Source organism: Triticum aestivum, chromosome 1A (assembly GCF_018294505.1).
Source record: "Triticum aestivum cultivar Chinese Spring chromosome 1A, IWGSC CS RefSeq v2.1, whole genome shotgun sequence".
Taxonomy (NCBI): domain Eukaryota; kingdom Viridiplantae; phylum Streptophyta; class Magnoliopsida; order Poales; family Poaceae; genus Triticum; species Triticum aestivum.
This window is the reverse complement of record NC_057794.1, coordinates 544,782,067-544,790,916: the sequence shown is the minus strand read 5'-3', so window position 1 is coordinate 544,790,916 and position 8,850 is coordinate 544,782,067. Positions and strand designations below refer to the sequence as shown.

Here is an 8,850-nt window from a genome sequence, read left to right as displayed (position 1 = left end):
ACTCGGTAGGATTTTTAAACACTTAGGCAGGTGCCAGACTGCAGCTGAGTCTCTAAGTGAGAGAACTTAGGCGAGTGCCGGACTGCAGCTAAGTCTTTAAGTGAGAGAACTTAGGCGAGTGCTGGACTGCAGCTAAGGCCCCGAGTGGGAGGATCGCTCTCCGCTCGGTAGGATTTTTTCAAACTTAGGCGAGTGCTGGACTGCAGCTAAGTCTCTAAGTGAGAGAACTTAGGCGAGTGCTGGACTGCAGCTAAGGCCCCGAGTGGGAGGTTTGCTCTCCACTCGGTAGGATTTTAGGCAAGCACTGGGCTGTAGCTAAGCCCCCGAGTGGGAGTCTGGCTCTCCTCTCGGTAGGATTTTTCAAACTTAGGTGAAACGGATTCGCAGCTAAGTAACCCACTGAGGGATTTCGCACTCAAACAAAAGTGACAGCAATTATTGAAACACTCTTGTCTTTGATAAAAATGAACTGCGGGATTTTTTTTTCTTATTACATCCCGTCCAAGGGAGAACTCAAGTGTAAAAGGGGTGGAGTAGTTCCGCATTCCAAGCTCGTGGCTCGTTGATCTGGCGATCAACATTGTAGAGGTGATACGCTCCATTGTGGAGGACTCTGGTGATGATGAAGGGGACTTCCCAAGTAGGAGCAAGCTTGTGTGGTTTCTGTTGATCCACTCGGAGGACCAAATCCCCTTCTTGGAAGGCTCGACTCTTGACATTCCTGGCGTGGAATCGACGCAAGTCTTGCTGATAAATGATCGATCTGATCATGGCCATCTCTCTTTCTTCTTCTAGGAGGTCGACTGCGTCTTGCCGGGCTTGTTCTGCTTCATCTTCGGTATAAAGTTCGACTCGGGGTGCGTTGTGAAGAAGATCACTTGGCAGAACTGCTTCGGCTCCATAAACCAGAAAGAATGGAGTTCTTCCAGTCGACCGGTTCGGGGTGGTCCTCAATCCCCACAGAACTGACGGAAGCTCGTCGACCCAAGCACCTGCCGCGTGCTTGAGATCACGCATCAGTCGAGGCTTTAGTCCTTTGAGAATCAGACCATTTGCTCTTTCAGCTTGTCCATTCGACTGGGGATGGGCGACCGATGCGTAGTCGACTCGAGTGCCTTGAGAGGCGCAAAAAGCTCTGAACTTGTCCGAATCGAAGTTTGACCCATTGTCAGTGATGATGCTATGCGGGACTCCATATCTGAATGTTAGCCCTTTGACGAAACTGATAGCAGCGCAAGCATCAAGATTCTTGATAGGCTTAGCTTCAATCCATTTGGTAAACATGTCGACTGCCATAAGCACATGAGTGAAACCACTTCTGCCTGTTCTCAGTGGGCCAACCATGTCTAGTCCCCAGACAGCAAAGGGCCAGACGAGTGGAATGGTCTTCAGGGCTGATGCAGGCTTGTGTGACATGTTGGAGTAGAACTGGCAGCCTCCACACTTGTCGACTATCTCTTTTGCCATCTCATTTGCTCTTGGCCAGTAAAATCCTGCTCGGTATGCTTTAGCCACAATGGTCCGAGAGGACGCATGGTGACCACAGGTCCCCGAGTGGATATCATTAAGGATCATCTGACCCTCTTCTGGTGTTATGCATTTCTGACCGATTCCAGTTGCGCTTTCCCTATACAACTGTCCCTTTATGACTGTGAAGGCCTTGGATCGGCGGACGATCTGTCGAGCCTCTTCCTCGTCCTCCGGGAGTTCTTTCCTCAAGATATATGCGATGTATGGTACCGTACAGTCAGGAGTGATAGCCAAGACCTCCATGACTAGGTCGACCACATCAGGAATTTCGACTTCAGTCGGATCTGTGGCACTTTTCGGTTGCGGGGCTTCTTCTGCGAAGGGATCCTCCTGGACTGACGGCGAGCGGATGTGCTCCAAAAACACATTGCTGGGAATGGCTTCTCTCTTGGAGCCTATCTTTGCCAAATCATCTGCTGCTTGCTTTTTCAGTCAGGGGGTGTGATGAAGCTCTAACCCCTTGAATTTCTTTTCTAGCTTTCTTACTGCATTGCAATAGCCAGTCATAGCTGGGCTTCTGACGTCCCACTCCTTCATCACCTGATTAACCACCAAATCTGAGTCGCCGTAGACCATGAGGCACCGGACGCCGAGTGAAATGGCCATGCGCAACCCGTACAAGAGTGCTTCATATTCTGCTTCATTGTTGGAGGAATCGAAGTGAATCTGGAGAACGTATCTGAGCTTATCTCCTCGGGGGGAGACCAATACTACCCCGGCACCGGAACCGTTCATCATCTTAGATCCATCGAAGAACATGGTCCAGTGCTCCGAGTGAACTTGAGTCGGGAGTTGCTGTTCAATCCACTCGGCGACGAAATCTGCAATTGCTTGGGACTTGATAGCCTTCTTTGCTTCAAACTTGATATCTAGGGGGAGGAGTTCCATCGCCCACTTAGCCACTTGACCAGTTGCATCTCTGCTGTGCAAGATCTCTGATAGTGGAGCGTCGCTGACGACTGTAATGGAATGGTCGGAGAAGTAGTGTGCAAACTTCTTCGTGGTCATGTAGATCCCATATACAAGCTTCTGGTAATGGGGATATCTTTGCTTCGAAGGGGTCAAAACTTCAAACACATAATATACTGGGCGCTGAACTCTGAAGGCCTTTCCTTCTTGTTCCCGCTCGACCGTGAGTATTGTACTGACAACTTGTCCCGTGGCCGCAATGTACAATAGCAAAGGCTCTTTACTGATTGGGGCAGCAAGCACCGGCTGGGTGGAGAGCAGAGCTTTGAGCTCTGCAAACGCTGTGTCAGCTTCTGGAGTCCACTCGAACTTGTCAGACTTCTTCATCAGTCGGTAAAGAGGCAACGCCTTTTCACGAGACGAGAAATGAATTGACTTAGAGAGTCCAAGCAACCTGTAAGTTTCTGGACATCGTGTACGCGCACAGGGCGCTTCATCCGGAGTATGGTGCCAACTTTCTTAGGATTGGCGTCGATTCCTTGTTCAGAAACGAGAAAACCAAGTAACTTTCCACCTGGAACTCCGGATGTGCACTTTGATGGATTGAGCTTGATATCGTATCCCCTGAGGTTAGCAAAGGTTTCGGCAAGGTCAATCAGTAGGTCGGAACCTTTCCATGACTTAACCACAATATCATCCATGTATGCTTCTACGTTCCGACTGATCTGAGTGAGTAAACACTTCTGAATCATCCTCATGAACGTGGCTCCAGCATTCTTGAGGCCGAAGGGCATGGTGACTTAACAGAAGCACCCAAATAGGGTGATGAAAGCCATTTTGATCTCATCGGGTCCATACAGACGGATCTGATGGTACCCTGAATAAGCATCTAGAAAAGAAAAACACTCACACCCTGCGGTCGAGTCCACTACCTGGTCGATGCGGGGGAGAGGGAAATGATCTTTCGGGCAGGCCTGATTGATGTGTTTAAAGTCAATGCACATGCGAAGTGACTTGTCCTTTTTTGGGACCATGACAACATTGGCGAGCCACTCGGAGTGGTAAATCTATCGGATGAACTCCGCTGCTAAGAGCCGAGCCACCTCCTCGCCAATAGCTTTCCTCTTCTGGACGGCGGACCGTCGAAGATGTTCTTTCACAGGCTTGAACTTCGGGTCGACTCGTAGACGGTGCTCAGCCAGCCCCCTGGGAACTCCAGGCATGTCAGAAGGCTTCCATGAGAAGACGTCCCAGTTCTCACGGAGGAACTGGATGAGCGCTTCTTCCTATTTGGAGTCGAGCGTCGTCGAGATGTGAGTCGGAGCAGCGTCGGGGTCGGTCGGGTGAATGTGAGCCGGCTTAGTTTCACCGGACGACTGAAAAGCAGATTCTGAAGCAGGCTTCTTGGCTCGTAGCAATTCACTCGGATCAGCAGTCTTCTGGTACTCTTGTAGCTCAACAACTGCCATCTGAGCGTCAGCAATCTTTGATCCTTTCTGAAAACACTCTTCTGCTTTCTTCTGATTGCCGGTAACGGTGATCACACCTCTGGGGCCGGGCATCTTCAACTTGAGATACACGTAGCATGGCCGAGCCATGAAGCGTGCATAAGCTGGCCGGCCCAGAATAGCATGATAAGCACTTTGGAAGTTCACAACCTCAAATGTCAACTTTTCCCTACGGTAATTCTTTGAATCACCGAAAACCACGTCGAGAGCAATCTGGCCGAGTGATTCGGCTTTCTTTATAGGAATGACTCCGTGGAAGCTCATGTTACTGGCACTGAGCCTGGACATCGGAATGCCCATTCCTTTCAATGTTTCAGCATACAATATGTTCAGGCCACTGCCACCATCCATCAGGACTTTGGTCAGTCGAGTGCCTTCGACAACTGGGTCGACCACCAAAGCTTGCCTCCCAGGGGTGGCAATGTGTGTAGGGTGATCAGACTGGTCGAATGTGATGGCAGTCTGAGACCACTTCAGATAACTGGGTGTTGCCGGAGAAACCATATTCACCTCACGGTTAATGACTTTCAGTCGACTTTTGCTTTCGACATCAACAAAAATCATCAGGGTGGAATTGATTTGGGGGTATCCATCGTCACTATCTTCCTTGTCCTCAACTCTGTCCGACTCTTTTTCCTTATCTTTGGACTGTTTGCCCTGAAACTGCTAGATCAGGAGCCGACACTGTCGAGTGGTATGCTTTGGGTAAATAAAATTACCCTCCTCATCTTTCTTGGTGTGGATGTGACATGGCAGATCCAAAACATCATTTCCATCTTGATCCTTGACTTTCTTGGGCTTCCAGGGGCCTTTGGGTTTTCCCTTGAAATTTTCCTGGGTTGCGGCCAGGGCCTCCCCAGGGGCGGCTGGTTCGGCCTTCCGCTTCTGCTTCCGACTGGAATTGCCTCCGGTTTCCTGGGCGACTGCTTTCTGCTTGCCACTCCGGAGTCGATCTTCATCTTCTCCGTTAGCGTATTTGGTGGCAATTTCCATCATCCGATTCAGGGACATTTCTCCGGTCCGACCGAACTTCAGGTTCAACTCTCTGTTCTTGACGCCTTCTTTAAAGGCACAAACTGCTTGGTGATCCGGTACGTTCTCAACCATGTGATGCAAAGTGATCCACCTCTGGATGTAATCCCTCAGAGTTTCACTCGGCTTCTGCACGCAAGACTGCAATTCTGTAAGGCCTGCGGGTCACTTGCATGTTCCCTCAAAGATTGTGACAAACACTTGAGAGAGATCCTCCCAAGTGTAGATGCTTCTGGGTGCTAACTGATTCAGCCATGCTCTGGCCGAGCCCTCTAACAGGAGAGGCAAATGCTTCATAGCCACCTCATCATTGCCACCGCCAATCTGTACAGCCACTCGGTAATCTTCGAGCCAAGTGTCAGGCTTAGACTCACCGGTGAACTTGCTGACTCCAGTCGCCAACCAAAAGTTGGGAGGAATCACCACGGCCCTGATGGCTCGACTGAAACACTCTGGCCCTGAAACACGTATTCTGCTGCTGGCGGGTGCATCTCTGTTCTGGCCTTCCCGATGAGCCCTGTTCCTGTCAAACAAGCCTTGAACGAGGACAGATTTCGCGTCAAAGCCTGGGTCCCTGGGGTCGACGGGAATCCTCTGCCCAACGCTATGAGGGCGCCTGTCATCTTGATGTCGAGGCGCATATGACCCACTCCTCGGGGGAGGGGTTGGCACTCGATGTCGATCATCACGATCGGATCGGTGATCATACTGCTCATTCCTTCTGTACTGATCATGCCGGTCGCCACGTCCCTCACGCCTCGGGGGCGACCGCGGGCTGTGAGCCGACTGGACTGTATCTGTTGCAACGTATCGACTGTGGATGCTATTCCGCGACCGAGAAACAGCGGAATTCTGGTTTCCCGCCGCCCGAAGCAACACTCTGATCTGTAACAAGCCCCTGCCAGCCTCCAACTGGGAGGGCTGAATCGATTCTGCTATACGGGCCGCGGTGGCCAAATTCTGAATTGGGGTTCGGTATACCTGCGTCGACGGGAAGAGCTGGCATCGACTAGACTCGGGAGCCCGCTGACGCGCTTGCTCGTCGAGTGCTCGCTGGAGATTCTCCAGTCGAGTGCGCTCGGCCAAATTAGCCAAGCGCGCGTCCTCCAAGGCCCGGGCCTCGAGGGTCTCTCTGACGATAGGAGTGCGGAGTGCGTCCGTGTTCTGGCGGCGAAGCTCCTCTCGCTGTGATGACGTGAGCGGTTCGGGGAGATACTCATCGTGGGGATGCGACGGGTCGCCCCCACCCGCGCCTCCATCAGCGCGAGGGAAACCGGGAGGACTGTGCATTCCATCAACCGCCAGGATCTCAGCCGCTGGGTCGCTGCTGTCGCACTCGGATGCGGTCTCCGCGGAGCCAGTCGACAGGTTGAACAGGCCGCAGAGGGATTCGTTGGGCTCGATTGCCGTGACTTGCGGGGCGGCCGACTGGCAAGCCACGGCATGCCTCACCCACCTCTGAAGCCTCGACCGACCGGAGCGCTTGCGCCGGTGGGAGACGGAGCGGGGAGACGATACGGGGGCCGACCGATACTGGGTCGACGGCTGCCGCAGGAGGACGCCACGAACGCATGCGCGGAAATGCGTCGCACCCCGGACGGGGAGCGCGTCGATGTTGAGTGGCGCCTCCTGAAGCCAGGCGGAGTCGTCGGACGTGAGCGCGCCGAGGCGGATCTCGCGGCCCTCCACCAAAACTCCACACGAAACCATGATCAAAGGGATCGGAAAAATCGCAACTTCTCCAATCAGGTGCTAAGATTCCTGCCCCACGATGGGCGCCAACTATCGTGGTTCTAACTCTGACAGTTGTGTAGGGGGGGTATGTATGGAGAGGCTAGATCTCAGCTATTGGGAAGTTGTAAACACACCAAGATGTACGAGTTTAGGCCCTTCGCGGAGGAAGTAACAGCCCTACGTCTCGGTGCCCGGAGGCGGTCGACTGGATTACTGGCGTGTAAATAACAGGGGTGCGAACCCTTCATCCTGAGGAGGGGGTGGCTTATATAGAGTTCGCCGGCCCCCTCCCGCCCTCAGTAATGCAGGGTTTTCAGGTACATTTAAGGTCGGGCGTTACTGGTAATGCCCCTAATAAAGTGCTATAATGACCATAAAGACTACTTAACAGCTGACCGTTTGCCTGTGGAGTGACTATAGGTCTCCTGGCGGTCGAGTGGTTGGCTTCATGGTCAAGTGATAGCTTTCTGGTCGAGTGTCTTGAATCCGTCGAGTGGGATACCTTCAAGTCGATTGAAAGGTGACTTCTCCTAGGGATGTCCTAGGGTAGGGCTCCTTGGACAGGTCCGTGCCCCTACCCTAGGTACATGGCTTCATCAGGCGTCCCATGAGGAAGGCACGTCGGCGACCAGCAGCCTTCTCAGGTTCGACATTGCAGAGAAGGGATTCTTCGGCATGATCCACATCTCTGGCCCAGTAAACCGTAAGACGAGATCCTTCATGGTGATGGCGCCCTGGAAGAACTGCACGAGCCGCTGAATCAAGAAGTCGCGATAGGAGCGGTTTAGTCCAGGTAAACCGCCCCCTTCCAGTCGGCCAACCGAGAAGGCGAGGCTCACGTGTGCAAGGCACGGGGTGGCGGCGGCGGAGCAAAGCAGCACGGTAGCTTCCTGGCTAGCGAGACTCTCGAGCTTCGGGAGAGACCGGATCTCCACCGACATGAGCTTGCCGCCGAGTACAAGCTCCCTGATTTCCGATTTGGGCGCATCAAGAACCACCATGCAGGCACTTATCTTGATCTCGCATGAAAGGATGTGTAGCACTTGCAACTGCGGGCACGCGGCTACCGCTTCCTCGTAGGCGGCTGCCGGCGTGGGGACCGACAAGTCTCGCAAGACGAGCGTGGTGAGCGCGTTGAATCCCCGGAGCGGCGGGGGCAAGCAGTTGGAAAGCTTGAGGCTTCATAGTCGGGACTCGCCGGGCTTCCTGCTGATGAGGCCAAGAGGGAAGCTGTAGGCCGGCGGCTCCTGACGCGTGAGCGGCCCCGTAGGGGTGGCAACAACCTTTAGATCCCGGACGCCCCAGGAATCGACAGCGTCCACGACCAGGCGGTTGATGCAGGCCGAGATGCTGTAGGCGAAGACCTCGAGCGACAGCCTCTCCACGCGCCGGCGAGCGGGGCTGGCCAGGAGGCTCTTGACGGAGCAGACCATAGATTGCATGGCGCGGCGCTCGTACCGGGCGGTGATAGCCTCTAGAAGCCTCCTGTCAGACAAGGTGGAGCTGATTTTCGAATCCCTGGCATCTTCGCGGAGGCGGAAGCACCGGTGGTAGCGCGGCGGCAGTATGTCGCTGACCTTGAGGTCCAGGACGGGGACCTCGCGGGGCAGGCTGGTCCAACGCCTGGAGAGCGCCGCAGCACCGAGCGCGGTGCGGGTGTCGAGGCGGCGCAGGATGTCAAGGAGGAGATCGTCGGGGAGGGCGCCGAGGCGGTCCTCGTCCGCGCACAGCCGGCGGCGTTGGAAGGCATCCGTCCTAGCCATATAGTACTATCGTACTCGATCGGCGGGGTGGGCTTGCGACTAAATAGAGGCATTGATCGAGCGGGAAGTTCAGCGGCGATTTTCTTTAATTTCTGGTGTTCATGAGGGAAACTGACTCGGATCTGGGTAGTTGCGAGTGACCAGCATCGTGCAAGCTGAGCCAAATATTGTTCACTCGCCTATGGAAAAGACGACAGCCTTTCTGGGAATTCCGTGCGTACCTGTTGCAAACCTCATCCTTTGCAACCCAGACGTCATCTGCTGCCACGTGTACAGCTGGACATCGCACGGCCTCCTCACGTTTGCCCCCACGCGAGATGCAGCTCCGTTCCAATCGCTGCAGGCACGCATATGGCTTGGCTGGAATACTGAAC

The 8,850-nt window shown here is 54.0% G+C and overlaps 1 pseudogene; it reads right to left on the bottom strand.

The window, feature by feature from the left end:
- LOC123045511 (uncharacterized) overlaps positions 1–8,476 on the bottom strand; it is a 14,606-nt pseudogene extending 6,130 nt beyond the window's left edge.
- Positions 8,477–8,850: the final 374 nt, after the last annotated feature.